The 15,186-nt window shown below is 45.1% G+C and overlaps 1 protein-coding gene across 1 annotated transcript in view; it reads right to left on the bottom strand.

The window, feature by feature from the left end:
- Positions 1 to 15,186, bottom strand: part of ZNF148 (zinc finger protein 148) — a 37,094-nt gene extending 21,908 nt beyond the window's left edge. The window contains exon 1 of the mRNA XM_035331289.1: positions 14,844 to 15,186. The gene's annotated coding sequence lies outside the window, so the exon portion shown is untranslated. The remainder of the gene's footprint in view (positions 1 to 14,843) is intronic.

Below are 15,186 nucleotides of genomic sequence, written 5' to 3'. Positions count from 1 at the left end.
ATCAGATCATCTCAGCATCTTCCCTCTTCACACAGTGCTCAGCAGCTGCTCGCAGAACATCCCCAGCCAGTGAACAACGTTGCTCCTTCTCAAAAGCCGCTGCCATGCCAAAGCCTATGGCAGTCCTTCAGAACTGTTCGTTTCAGTACCCCTGACATCAGTTTTTCCAGAGATCCCTGGTGCAGCAAGTTGGAGAGCTGAGTGGGAAAGACAATATTTCCTATCAAAGAAACAGTCATCTAAACCGAATCGGGGTAAATGAGAAGCGTGACAACCTTTCCAATTCAGAATCAAAAATTACAATACAATCAAAAGAAAACATTAATAGGTAAAAAAAAAAAATAGAATAAAAAGGCTGACCAGACCCCCTGAAGGCAAGTGCTACAACTTGTTAGCCACCTGACTGCCACGCACACTCCTGCTCTTTCCACTTCCACCTTCCCCCTTCCCCCTTCCACCTTCCTCCTTCTTTCCTGAAGCAAGTAGCAAAGGATTATTTAATGATCAGCAAGCGCCTAGAGATACTACTTGGGTTCACCTCTGAAATGAATTTTTATGTGCAGTACTGGATGAAGTTTCTACGGGTATGATTTAAAAGACTGAGAGACGAAAAAAAGTATGTTGGACAATTAAAAACTGATAGACAAGATATAGAAAATCATCTGTATTTAAATATGTATTTGTATAAGAGTTAAAGGAGTTACTTAAAAAAAACCTGCAAAAGCATTAAGATGGATTTTTTTCTATTTGTAAACAATTTCCCATGAAAGTCTCTGCCATTCTAAGACTTCTGTATCTTTAAGCACTAAAAAGCAAGATTGGTATATATCCCTCTCTGCTTCTTTCCTGTATTAACTTCTCCCTGTACTTCCAAAGCAAACTAGAATGAAAGAAGATTGAAGGAGGCAAGAAAAGAAATTGGTAAAATTCAATTATTTTTCTGGATTGAACCGTAGCTCCTTCTGAAGGCTTCTAACAAAGACTCGAGAGAGAAATACCACCAGCACATACTGACGCCAACTCCCTCTGACCATGTTTTCCCGGGTTCAGCAACCCAAACACAGAGGTCAGCACGCACTACAGCAATTCTAGTGTGCCCGTAGCAACTCGATGGTGTCCTGATGAAAGCACCCACCTCCAAGATTCCCATCCCAAAAACGGAGACAGGGCTCAATTCAAGGCACTAAGTTTTTTCAGGGTCACCTTATGCTAGAAGTAGCCCAATGGCATTACTTATTTCCTAATTTGGGGAAGTATGCTTTCACTCAGGGTCAGACAAGGTGAGCTTCCTGATGAACAACGATTTGAAGCTACCGAACATGCATCTGAGCCCATTCCTGCCACTTCCTTTCTTCCACAACAGCCTTTGGAAGAACAAGCCCAAATGACAAACTGGATAAAGGCTACTAGTGCAAAACGTACCTACAAGAAACGTCAGAAACCAGCCATATATGGGAACACCGAGATGTATTATTGCCTCCTGGAGCTCACCTTTATGGCTGAACTACCATGGTTTGTGCTAAAATGTAAACTTGAATGAATGGAAGGTATATGAATCTACAGAACTAGCTCAGAAGTCAGCCTGGTGTCCAGCCCCTCTCCTGGCATTCTCTTTGCCTTTGCTGGGTTGAGCAGCACAACCGTCACCGTGCCACTACCAGTGGAGCTGGACAAAAGGCCCCCAGCAAAGCCACCGGCTGTCCACTGCGTCACGGGGGTATGTAGGCAGGGAGCACAGGAGACAGGCAAGTGAAGAGGCAGGGAGAAGGGAAAGGGGCTGCTTCTTTCTGCTGCAGGCAGTGCTTAGACTAGAGACGAGTGTATGGGGAAACTGCAGCCCGAGTGCGATGTACACATGCAAATGAAGGAGGTACAGCTGCCACACAGACGTACCTATGGGCTATGCTAAATTTAGAGGTAATGTATACCTATATCCTCAAGGCAGTACAAAAACCCACGTAATTCTGCAATTCCTAATGCTAAAGAAAGAAATAGCAACATGGCTTAATAGCACATTAAAAACTACACGTGCCTAATTCCTGTTTTATGGTTAAGCATTCCTATTAATAAAACTGCCCTCAATGCAATGCTCTTCAAAAGAAGGAAAAAATTGGAATTCAACAGGTTCCTAATAGCCATTTCAAAACCCTATCAGATCATGAAACATGTCGAGGATTTCCACCTCAGAAAAGATACTTAGCAGCATTATTAAAGCACGGATGCAGTCGAATGGGAAGGGAAACACAGCTAGTTTTCACCATAGCAGAAGTTCAAACCTGAACATACACCTGAAAAGTAAAAAATACTGCCCCTGTTAATGGTTCTAAATAAAGAACATTAAATGAACTTAGGATCCTTTCTCCCTACTGAGAAAATAAGACACAACTGAAAGATTTTGAAATTAGCACGCAAGCATTTGAAAGGATGAATTAAAACGATGACTTGCAAAACAGAAGAAGTGATCAAACAAAAGTCATTGTGAAAGGGTTCACAGATCATAAAATTAACACATCCTAAAATGTAACACACGATACAAACATTCCTAAGACTTGTTGCACAGCTATTCCCAAAGGCCCCGTGTTGCTGAACACGTGCCAGCGCAGGGCCTGATCCCACCCAGACTTATACTCGCGCTGAGCTGTGAATAGTCCTATTACAATCAACAGGATTACTCACCGAAAATCTACTTATTGTGCATAAAATTATCCGTGCATGAAAATCCTTGCCACCTTGCTTACTCTGAATTAAGTATTCGATCACGCCCAGCATAACCACGGTCTAACATCAAGCAGGCACATCAGAAGCTCTCCAGACCGTGTCAGCAAAGCCCAGTTATGCTGCAACACCCACAGGGATGTTACCAGTGGAGCAAACATACTTTCCCTATTACAGAAATCATAGGCGGCGTTGCTTTTTATCTAGAGAAAAAGCTGGTTTGCCACTGATTTGGTGGCACTTAATCCTAACCTGCTAGAAAACAGGTAGTTTTGAGAATTTATATTTGGATCTCTACCACTGTGCAGTTAACCCAAAAGAGCAGAATTTCTGCCCTTACGTTATGAAACTTAATCCTCAGATGAATTTATACACAGGGAAGAAAGCCTTACACAAAACAAAGGCTACCCAGCATCTTATAAGTACTTGTGCTAGTTTATAACTTCACACCAACTTGTTAAAACTTGGTAAAATTTTATATATTGCAAGCATACCTCAAAAGCTGAATTTTTGTAGATGTATTGCAAATAATGTATCATGCCTTTTTTTTTTTTTTCCAGTAGACTTGTATGCCATAGCTGAGCCAACCTGACAGCTAACTGTCCCTGAAAGGGACAACTCTGCTCCCTCCTCTCGGGACACGCCACCCTATCTTTTGTGCCTACCCCGATGCTCATACAAATACATAGTCATTTAAAAGTCCTCCAGGCTGGCAAGAAAAAAAAAAGTTACTAATTTTCTGCCATGTTAACTCACTGAGTTGGTGTACTGTAAAGAATCTGGCAGAAGCAGCTCGAAATAGCGTGGGAGTGGGTCCTTCCCCATACAGCACTCAGAGGCTAACTGGCTCAGCCCTTCCCGTATAATTTCACCTTGAAAACAAACGGAAAAGGAAAATATGTTGCTTTTTAAAAACTGTGATATTTTTTTTTTTGACAAGCCCTTAAGTTCCTTGGAGAAATTCCTGGGTTTCACCACCCCTCTACTATCTGCAAGTATCTGTGAAGCATCTCTTCTTGTCACTAGCACCATGCTAGTGTTATTTTACAGAAGATGACAACCTGCTGTTGCTATCAGTTACCCTCCTGGCTCAAATGGCAGAGGTCTCTGCATATGTATGTATGTACAACAGCACTTCTGCTGTTTCTTTCCAGATTGATTTTTAAAAATCCTTAAAACATTATACACAACAAGCCCTGGGAGAATACAAGAAGTTGCATGCAAACTTACAGAAGCCAGGGACAGCCACACTTCAGGTACTTTGCTTCATCATCATTTGCCTCTCTAGCCCACTGGCTTTTTCTTGTCTTCTTTTTAATTAAAAGATCGGTTGTATTTTTCTACAAAGCATCACTTTGTTCAGCACACTGGATGAATCTGCTCCATATAAGCAGGTAAAGTAGTGAGAATGTTTATAATACCCTTGCTCCATTTGCTGTGATGGCTGAAATGTGTGCAAACGAGGCACAGATAGCAGGACAAGAAAGTCACGGCCATTCAACACTGCCTTGCAAAATAGGGTCCTATCCTTGGTCCTTCCAGAGATCTTCTGCAATTCTACAGCTCACAGAGCTCAGTGGAGAGCCACACCAAACACAAATCTTGATCTAACTCCCAGGCATCAATTCCCCAACCATAAAATAAGAACGGAGGTATCCATTTCATTTCCCTGAGGCGCGCTGAAATACTCGTAAGAATAAGCAGCGTTCAATATAGGTCACCAGGGTCAACTCCTCACTTCGTGGTGCTCGTTCCTGCGGCCAACACAGCTCCTGGGGCAAGGAGGCATATGCAAGAGGGACAGGTGAGCCCACGCCAGTGGCTTAGGTAACTACTGCGAGGAGGCAGACCGGAGGGGTTTAGCCTCCCCTGGGACCGAGGCACTGCTCAGAGGGCACAGCCAGCGTGTTGCCAACTTGTCCAGAAGAGCCGCTATGGTGGAGAATCACCAGAGGAATGTGGGAGCACAGACACAGGGCTGCCGTCAAGAAAAGGTAAGCGCAACGGCACGACTGGCTACAACCACGATGTAACAGAGCTTGGCTCCGTTTCTCAGCCGTGCCACTGCTGTTGGGCAAATCTGTCATCTTGGCACATCACCTTCCCCTCCCCACGCTGCCACTTCCTCATCACTGCAACGGGGGCACTGACCTACCTAGGATTTGGGCGCGAAGAGAGCAGTAGGAGCTATTTATGAGGGCCTCACAAACCTCTCCTTCACAAAGAAATATATTCAGTCTGCCTTCCGAGCAGGATTAAGCAGAGCACAGTAAGAGGAGGCATTATGCAATGAGCAGAAAACAAATTACCGAGCAGCTGCTTAGCCAACGAGCGCTATGGATCCTGTACATTCAGAAAGGTAGGGGACTCTGCGGGGGGAAACGCTGTGCCATGTACAATTAAAGACCACCAGATAATATTACTGCTGGTTAAGTAACATAGCAGCGTACTTACACTTAAGATGGTAAACTTACGGTGGCATAGGTGAAGCTCAACGCTGCAATTTTAACATTTGTGTGCTTGACTTATACCTAGAAACTTTCTTTTAAGTGCATCATTTTCTTGCCTGAAACGACTTTACTTCATCTTCTCATTCTTTTCTAAAAGGTCATCCACAGGCATTAAAGAAAAAATGTAATTACAGAAAAAATTCAAGCCAATTTCCTAGTAAGTCCACGTAGACTAAATAACATTGGGTAATATGCTAATGAAAGTATAATCAAGAAGGATTTGGTCCCAAAACCTTGAAGTTACTGGGGAAAGCTGTCTCAAGAGAATCTGGAGGACATCCCTCATGTACGTACATGGCGACATAAGGAAAACTTTTAGGAACATACCAACAGTAAGCTAAACCACAGGTGAGAAGGACACAAGTAATGGACACAAAGCATCTCATGGAGCTCAGACAGTATTTATTTCTGCATCTTACTGAGTGTTTGAAGGCATTAAACACTGGCTCTCAGACTGTGAGGGCAAGGAAAATGTTTTGGAATATAGGAATCATTCTCCTAAGCTGCAATTTCAGTTCTAGGATATTGGCATGAGCTAAGTACACATTTTTTCCTTAACTTCATTACACTAGACTTATTCAGGGGAAGGCTGCATTCTGTGCAACGTCTCGAAAGGACTTGTGAGGGATGCTGAGCTCTTTGTAGCCTGACTTTTCACACAGCGGCACCAGCAAGGAGCATTTTCTCATTTAAGCCTGCTGAGGAGGCTGTGCGATATGCCAGTGTAACTTTGTTTTTAACGTATATTTATTGCATTTTGGCTGCTTTTTAACTGTACCTTTCACCTACACACAGAACAGTAATCTCAGAAAATCCAATTAACCAAGAGCACAAGCAGGTGAATCCCTCCTTTACAGAAAGTGGCACTGTGGGCAGACCAGGCGAATCCTCTGCTCTCTGTACTGTTTTTCAGACACCACAATGTTACCTTCAGTGAGCATCTTTCGAAGCCATCAGCGTGGGCCAGAGTATCGGACAGAGGCCTCCCAAAAGCTCAGAGACGCACCTTGGTTGACGGCTCCATTCCCTCCCCAAAATTCATGTCCTTTCAGGGACCCATTCCACAAGACTAATAGGCTCAACAACTAAAAGGTACTGAACAAAACATAAAGCAGAGAAAAAAAACTAGTTGAAGCTCAAATAAGCTTACCTACCTCACTTCTGTTAACGTAAACACAAGGCAACACACACAAGCTGGTATAAAAAATAAACCCATCTAATAATCCTCAGGGAAAGCAGGAGAGAACCACAGGTGGCAGTTGCTCATCCCGACACAGAAGACAGTTCCATAAGGCGGTCAGACCCCTCTGAGGTGACAGCGGGATCAGAATATGAAAATAACAGAGGCAACAGTCTCGGTACCATCCGAAGCAGCATCTCCGTCAGTATGTGCTGGTAGCCCTTCCTTCTCTGTGTCACACGTGGAAAAACAAGCAGCAGAGGATCTTGCGGTGCTACCGTTAGGGAGGCCCCAGACCAGCGAATGAACATCGATCGTTGTTTTGCAAAGGAGTCAGCCAGTTACGGAGCAGGCACCAAGGAGCAATTTGGGTCCCAGGAACTGGGGACCGTGGCCTAACCCACACCCTGCTACAACAGCGTAAGGAGAGCACCAAGCATCTTCAGCGAGGGGAAGGAGAGGAGTCAGTACACAAACTGACACACATCCGTATTTATAGACAGCAGGACAGTGGCCAGAGAGGAAGCCATAGAAACAAATTCATAACTGAGGAAAGTGAGCAACAACTAGGGCACTTTCTTAAAGCCACGGCTGGAACACAAGCAAGTGACAGACCATGTAAAGTTGCCAAGACAACAAAGAAGTTTTTGAAGAGCACAGTTCTGTACAGTCCGGACTTTTTTTTCCATGTTGCTGCAACAAATCCATCACCTCCCTCCTGATAACCAACATTTGTGGTCGGACTGAATCAACTAAGAACTATTCCCATCCCGCTTACACCAAATACCAGAGCTGTAAGTCAGCCGTTTTTGAGTCTGGCCGATCCTCACCCCAAAGGAAAAAAAAAAAAAAAAAAAAAAAAAAAAAATCAGGTAACTCCTAAATGCACTGTGCTTCTGCAGCATGCCTGCTTCTCAAGGCCAGCCACAACCCCAAAGAAAACTTCCAGGTAACACCACTTAGTGCCCCAAAAACTGCATGCACAGAGAACCCTGCTGACTTCTATCACACTCCTATAATTACTAGGAACAAAAATCTTGAAGGTCCTTGATGCCTTTAACTCACAGGCCAGCAATTCAGAGCTGCCATCCCCAGCAGGTCCGAAACTTCTGAGAAGCCCTGGTCAAGCAATTCCACGGGGAAGCCAAGTCTTAGTAGGATATATTCAATACAATCCCATATTACTGCACGAGCAGGAAACCAACCTGTAAAGAAGGAAAATATTCCTGCAGGACTTGGGGAAAAGAAAAATCCAGCATGCCCTGTGTTTACAGACTGCTTTCCAGACACAGTTTTATCGTCTAACCCTGCTAAAAGGCTCCAGCCCTGCATCCACTGGTTCCCACTGGGTGACAGCACCAGGAAAAGCCCGAGCCAGCTTGTGCCTAACCACAGATGGAAAAGGAAGAGCTGCCTGACTAACAGGCAAATTTCGGGCACCTGGCACGTGCAAGTACAAGAGATCCTGTGCCTTCTGGACACGCGGCCATACGCACATTATCACCACAGCTGTGGGAAGCTCCATGCTGCCCTGTGGCCCAGAAGGAATGCGAGCTGGGGACACAAAGGCTTCCTAGGCAGCAAACTGCAGGGTCACGCAAAGGATTGAGAGATAATGTTTCGTGCCAATTTCTCTTTCTACAGCACATTCAACTCCTGCTTAAAGCTTCCTTATATTTGACCCAATACAAAGGAATTTGACCCAATACACTGAGCAGAGGCTCCTAACAGGCACCAGAAAAGCCCAAGCATGTCTGGTTGGCTTGATCTGCTTTTACCTGTCGGATTAAGAAAACAAGCTCACTGGGTTTGTCTACAAATTGCCGTCTAGTCTACGTATTCAAGTGATGTATTATGACAACTGGATGATCATCCTCTGCATGCTCCTTTCCTGTAAACTCTTATTTTATTCCCTTCCAATCCCTTAATTTTGTGTCAACTATAAATAACCTGTGCTCACAAAAACATATATTTTAAATACATCAAAATTATTTGCTGTGAGTCATTTTAAAAGTTATTACTGGCAAACTTCATAATCTCTAAAAGGAAAAAGCAAAATTAAAGCCAACTAGCTTTCTATGGCTCCCTTATACCCCCAAACAATCCAAGCTTCCCAGGTCCCCAGCAGACAACCACAAAACTTTCCACGTCTTCTTGCTGGCCTGCACAAAAACTCAGCAGCGTCTACCTGTCAAGTTCACCAGAGCCAGAAGGAGGTCCTGAGGACAGCAGCATAATAAAGCTTTCCTTGAGGGATGACGGCAGGCTTCCTCCCATGCAACTTACTCATTTTTGTTTGATACCGTTGTATTCACACAAAGCACCTTTACACCAGATTTTTCACCTCCCCCTCCCCCCCAAATATAAAGTGGTTATAAGGTCACAACAGAAGCTGAAAACCAGTATTCTACAGACTCTTCTCAAAGACCTGCAAGTGACCATCATCTCGAACATAAGTTACATCATGTTGTGGTGTCCTCGGGATTGACCAGCTCTGTCTGCAGTGGTCATCCTGGCCCTATGACATGTAAGATTATTTCAGCAAAAAAAGGGGCTGCTTGAGCTTAGCAGTCTTTAGCCAAGAACTCCTTTGATAAAAGGAACTTAAGGACGCAACACGCGAAGACTTTTTAAATTTATTTATAGCTCCTGTTGCATCCAGAACTGCGCAGCGCTACAGATGACCCAACGTAAAAGCCTGACAATTGTCATCCACCTCAGACATATTTCATCTGACAGACTCGCACAGCAGTGACCTATGTCAGGACTCACTGTGTATGTGGTCAAAACCAGGGGAGAATCGTATTTCAGGTCAGCAGCAGAGATGGTAATTTGCTTCAGAGCACTTTTATTTGAAAAACTCCGAAATCATCAGCTGCATCTGGAAATGCTGTTATAATGCTTACACACTAAAACATCATCCATGGACGTCAAGCCCAGTGCAATGCACCCATTTCTTGGCTTTCATACCCATTTTGCTCCCTCTTTCTCCCTTTTACGAAACCGAAGAATGTTTGTGATGTAATACTTCGGATTCACTTGGTGAAAGCCCGGCTAAATAGCTTGCATCACCAAAGGAAGCCTGCAGAAAGCTGGAGAATGCAGAAATTGCCCGTGTGCTCTGCCCCTTCCCAGGAAACAGCTACAGGTTCCAGCTGCATGCCAGGCAGGCAGCATGCTGCTGGGGTTGGCAAAACTCACTCCAGTTTACGCCGAGCATTTCTCATGCTCAGTGACTAAAGCTTTAGGCCAGAGATCATCACAATCAGATGCCAGAAGTGATACATTCAGCCATACTTTTTAGGAATATAACACTAACTTCTTCATTAAACCTAATCCCAATAAAAGCAAAAAAAAAAAAAAAAAGACTAATTTTCCAGGCAATCATGTAGAAGTTAAAATTCAGGGAGTGTACAACACATTTGTCTCCCCTTTCTGTCTTAACCACTGCTAGCGAACATATGGCAATGTCAAACCCACCCAGCGTCACTATTTGTCATTCCACCTCTCGCACTAAGGAAGCACGACCTGGTCACGATATTATTGGCACTGTAAATGCTGCTAACAGCGGTTTTGACATCCATGCTGGGGTACATACGTAGTAGAAGTTCGCATGGACTTTATTGGAAATTATTACAACACCACAATACTTGTTGAAATGTTTATGAATGGGCATCTCTTTAGCTTACAGACAGGGTTGCAGTTTGAAGTCTTTTGTAAAATTGTTTATCGCTCCCATATCTGAGTTTATTTACACAGATACCACAACAGCTTCATGCAATAGTAGTATCACGTGTTGCACCAAGAAATGTTTTTGTTTCACAGCTATTTCACAGGTACCTTGTGGTATTTTTTGCCATGCTAGAGACCTAGACAGTTTATATACGATAGGCTGCTCATAAATTATACCCTCGTGCTGTTTGCAGGTTGGAACGTCTTCCCACACAGATTTCATTTTATCATCAGACTGTTTAATTCTGCACTTACAAAAACATCAGCCTAGTCATAAGGAGAGAATCAGCCAGTACTGCCTTAGAGTTTTCTGCACAGGCTGTGACGAGACGCAGGTACTACAGTACTAACATGCCCGCAGAGTGTATCGGTGGCAGGCTAAGGCCAGCACGTGGAGCCAGTTGAAGAGTTGTGCCTTGCTGTTCCACAAAAGGGAATGAAATCATGAAGTAACATAAATTAGTAATACATTAACTGTGTTATTTGTGAAATAACATAAACATAATAACAGCTGCCTCGCACTATCAGGCTTAAATACATTAACACACTGACAATATCATAAAAGTACGCTAATAATTATTTCTGAGCAACTGTGATAACAGTCTCCGTATTATCTCCCAGTGTAAAATTCTGAGGGCATGGAAGAAGTTATCAGGAGATTCAACCTTTCTGCATGTTGATCTTTCTGCCATCTTTCTAAAAGACGCTGAATTTCCCCTTAGGACACACTTATAATCATCTCCTGTGAGAACTTATTATGGATTTTTCCAGATATTTTATCCAACATGCTGAATATTGGAATACTATATGAAAAAAAATCTCTATACGCAGTGAGGGGCAGGCATTTTAATCAGAAATAATACTCACATATGTTAGTTTTTTAATTTGTGTGATAATTTGTAAGTTAAATAGGTTTAACCTATGTCACTTGTGTAGTTTATGACATTATTGCTGGTGTATAAAATATTCTAATGAGATGATAAAAAATGTATATTGAAAAACATATAGTGCACTAATGAACTAAACAGATGGAACTGTGCTTTTAACTGCACTGAAAAGTAACTGGAATGAAGTAACTAAAAGCATTTGTGTAACTGAAAATAAATCTCATGAAAGTCTGAATGGGTTTTCTTTTGTTACGGGGAAGTTTGTGCTTGGCATACACCTACTTACGTTACAGCCAATGGCTGCTGCTTTCTGACACGTCCTGTCAATCGCTGTCTCAGCTGCCAGACACTGTAAGTTAAGTGTGTGTTAAAGTAAGTTAAACTTCACTGCTAGTTCAAGGGTTTCTGCGCAGATTCCAATATACAGAAGCGCAAAAAAAAAAAATACTCTCATGAATCTCAGTATTCCAGGAAAAGCAATTTTTCAAAAATGTATTTCTGTCCAAAAAATAAAATTACATTAAAATATGACTTAATCACTGTAGTGATGCTTCACGTGAGCCTTGTAACCTGTTAGGAGCAGACACACACGTCTACTTACATCCATGGAGGCTTTGTGGGACTTCGTTTGTCTTTAGGCACTCAGCTCTGCAGATCAGACTGAGAGCTAAAGGCTTGAATCTATTTCATCGTAAATTATGTTGATTTGAAAGGTAGATATCATTAAAATGCCAGACAGAGGCAGAAAAAGTGCGTATTTTAAATAAAACATACCTATGATTCTGTGATGCTATTCTCTGTTGGATCCACTTAGAGGAGCCTTTAAAATATTTCCAGTGGCATTTACTTTTCATTCCTTCTCACATTCACTCAGTGGAAAAGATTTTTAAGTTTGGAAAACAAAATCAGACACTCTGCTTTTATGTTCAAGAACTCCAGAACAATACCGGTAAGTTTATTTGTCAAAGATTTATATGTCACCATTTCTTATTTAACTTTAGTTACTTCACACAAAAATCTATTTCATAGTAGAGCCAAAATTAAATCAAGCTTAATCCTATGCTAACTATGCTAAACAATTAAAGCCTTTTTAGATAGATTAAGGCCCACTCACTCCATCAAGCTGCTTGCCACACAGACAGGTCTCCCCTTGTAACATTTAGAGTGGGACAACGGCACACGTAACGGTCTTCACAGGAGGAAGATCCACAGAGATCCTAGTCACAAAAAACATTGCTAATTCTAGCAGCAGATAGGAAGGACACTCTGCTTTTCCCCACAATACTAGAAAGCAGCTAAACCTTTCCTCCCCATTGGTAAATTTAAAATATTTTACCTAAGTCAACAGCCTAACACCTAATACCCTGATCTCCACTATTTCCAATTTTACATCATCAAACCTGTAGTGCAAAGAACCCAGCTAGAAGCAAGCTAAGCTCTTTTAGATGTACTGTTATTATATTTCACTCCGGTAATATATTCTTAATATTCTGGTAATTCAACTCTAACATAACTGGTACACAGAAGTTCCCAACTGGAAGTAAGAATTTCCACCCCCAGTGGCTTTACCACGCCAACTCTCTCTAGAATATATACATGCTCTACAAAGCTTTAAATCTTAGTACCAATAAACTTAAACACACTGAACTGAGAGTGGAAATCGTCCTTTAAGAAACTACATAATAGCATTACAGGAGGTTCCTTCAGGTGAACAATTTAGCCTGCAACGTAACCTTTAATGTTCTGAGTAGTTTTTCTTCCAGACAGTACTTTTTTAACCACTGTGGTCTTCACCCAGCTACTTACCCACTTAAGATTTCCTTTCATAATCCATTATATTAGGATTTTCCATAAGTAGAATATGTTTGCAATACAACAGCAATTAAACACATGTGGGCAAAGAAAACAATAACAGAAACATGGGTTATAAGTACATCTGTTATCTCAGGCCCTAGCCTGAGGAGCGAAGACAGAAAACGTGCATGTGCACAGGAAAGCTACATGCAAGGGGTCAGCCTCGTCCTTTTGAGCTTTATTCAGCTCTATGAGCTCACTGCCTACACACATTTGGGGAAGAAGAGCATGCAGACATACAGAAACAAGAAAGAAAACACTTCTGGAAACTGAATACGCGCATACATTCAGCTGAATATTCAGGAGGAAAGGCTGTAAGAATTGCTTTCAGGGAAATGGTACCACTGAAGAATTAACTTTTTTAGAATTCCCCCTTATCACTGCCACAAGAGCAAGGCTGCCTGCCCCCGCTATGAATCTGACTGCACCCCGCATCGGGAGCCTGCAGATCCCACTGGATCCACGTGTGACCAGGCCTCAGGAGCTCTGGAGCTGCCCAGCCCAGCCCCAGCTCCTGCAGATGACAGCTGTCACTGGCAGCGCCCCAATCCCCAGTGTGGGAAGTGGGGCACTGGGAAACCAACCCCGTCTGCAGGCACGTAACTTTTCTCGCGGCAGGAGAGACTTCAAGTCTGGGTTCGACCATTATCTAGTCTGAGTACGGCTCAAGAATGCCTGCAAAAATGATGTAGGTTAGCACTACTTCTCCACCTCTTGTCTTCGCAAGGCACGCATCACCAAATGCATGGAGAATGAGTGCAAAAGTTGTCTTGCTTACGAAGAAATCTGATATCGGCACTCCAAAATACGTAAGCGTGACAGGCACAGGTATATACTGCCAGCAAGTCTGAAAAGCCTCGCTGAAATCTGTGAGTAAGTACGGCAAATAAACAAGGCAACCAAGATCCCACTGGAGACAAAACTACAGCCCCTTGTAATTTTTCTTCCCAGTACCAAAGGCAAAGATGCTGCTGAACAGAAGTATAACATCTCTCCCACCTAAAACTTCCTGGACCAGACTGTCACATGTGCAGAGGTCACGCTGCCGGCAGACTTTCAAAGCAAAACCAAAGCCATGATCGCCAGGATCCGCACACTTGTCTCCTACCACCGCGCAAAACATCTCTGAGCTGCTCCGCACACTTTCTGAAGATGAAGCGATCGGAGAGATGATTTACGTCCACGACATAAATGCCTTCCCTTTTTACGAGCCAGCTTAATCAAGACTTTGCTGCACTCATCCCAGCAGAGATTTGGCAGGAACCAGGGGAGAGGAGCTGAGAGTGAAAGCTTTCGGAGCCTGGACTCCCCGTGCTCCCTGCCCTCCCCAGCACTTCCCGCCTGGCACTTGTTAGAGGCTCCCAGCACCGCAGAAAGGCCACTTCCAAAAGCTTCCTCCGAGCAGCTGACCGGCGACTCGGGAAAGGTTATTTAAGAGGGGGAAAAAAATAAATAAAAAATAAAACAACCTCCACAACTCCGCGCGCTTCACCTGCCTTACACCGGGAACAATGGGGGCGGGCGGGGGGGGGGGGGGGGATACGGCCACAAGGGAGGGGGGACCGGGGATGGGGCCGGGGTGAAGGGGGACACACACGCTGTCCGTCGGTCTGTCGGCAGCTGCCCCGGCTCTTTGTCTGTCGGTCTGTCTGTCAGCCGGCCCCACCGCGGCCTGCGGCGGGGCCCGGCGCGCTGGGGGACGGCTGGGCCGGGGGGCACCGACGGGAACCGGGTCGGGGGGGACCGTGAGGGACGTAAAAGGAGCCGGAGGGACCGCGGGGAGCCCCCCACACCCCGAGCGAGCCGCGGGGGGCCTCCCGCCGCCTCCCCCCGCTCCTCAGCCGCCGGCGGGGCCAAGCGCGGCCCATGCGGGCGGGACGCGGCGCTGCCCCTTCCTTCCCCCGCGGCCCCTTCCTCCCTTCCCCTTCCCTCCCCGCCGGCCGGCCCCGGCTCCCCGGCACTTACCGGCCGCGGGGCTGCGAGGAGAAGGCGGGCCGGGGCCGGGGCCGGGGCCGGGGCGGCGGCGGCTGCTGGGGGCGGCTCAGAGCGGCCGCGCGGAGGCCCCGGGCATGGCGGGGCGCGGGGAGGCGGCGGGGAGGCCGAGGGGAAGTTGGCGGCGGCGGCGGCTCCGGCCCCTTCCTGCTCCCGCTCCGGCTCCGGCGGCGCGATCGGCGCCTTCCCCTCAGCCTCCTGCTGGCGGTGACAGCGACAGAGCGCCGCCGCGCCGCGGTGCAGCATGGGAAAGGCGCCCGGAGGACCGCCGCCGTGAGCACCGGGGCCCGGGCGGAGGCCGGCTCCCGGCGGAGGC

Source organism: Oxyura jamaicensis, chromosome 7, assembly GCF_011077185.1.
Source record: "Oxyura jamaicensis isolate SHBP4307 breed ruddy duck chromosome 7, BPBGC_Ojam_1.0, whole genome shotgun sequence".
In the NCBI taxonomy this organism is placed as follows: Eukaryota; Metazoa; Chordata; class Aves; order Anseriformes; family Anatidae; genus Oxyura; species Oxyura jamaicensis.
This window is presented reverse-complemented; position numbering and strand designations above follow the sequence as displayed.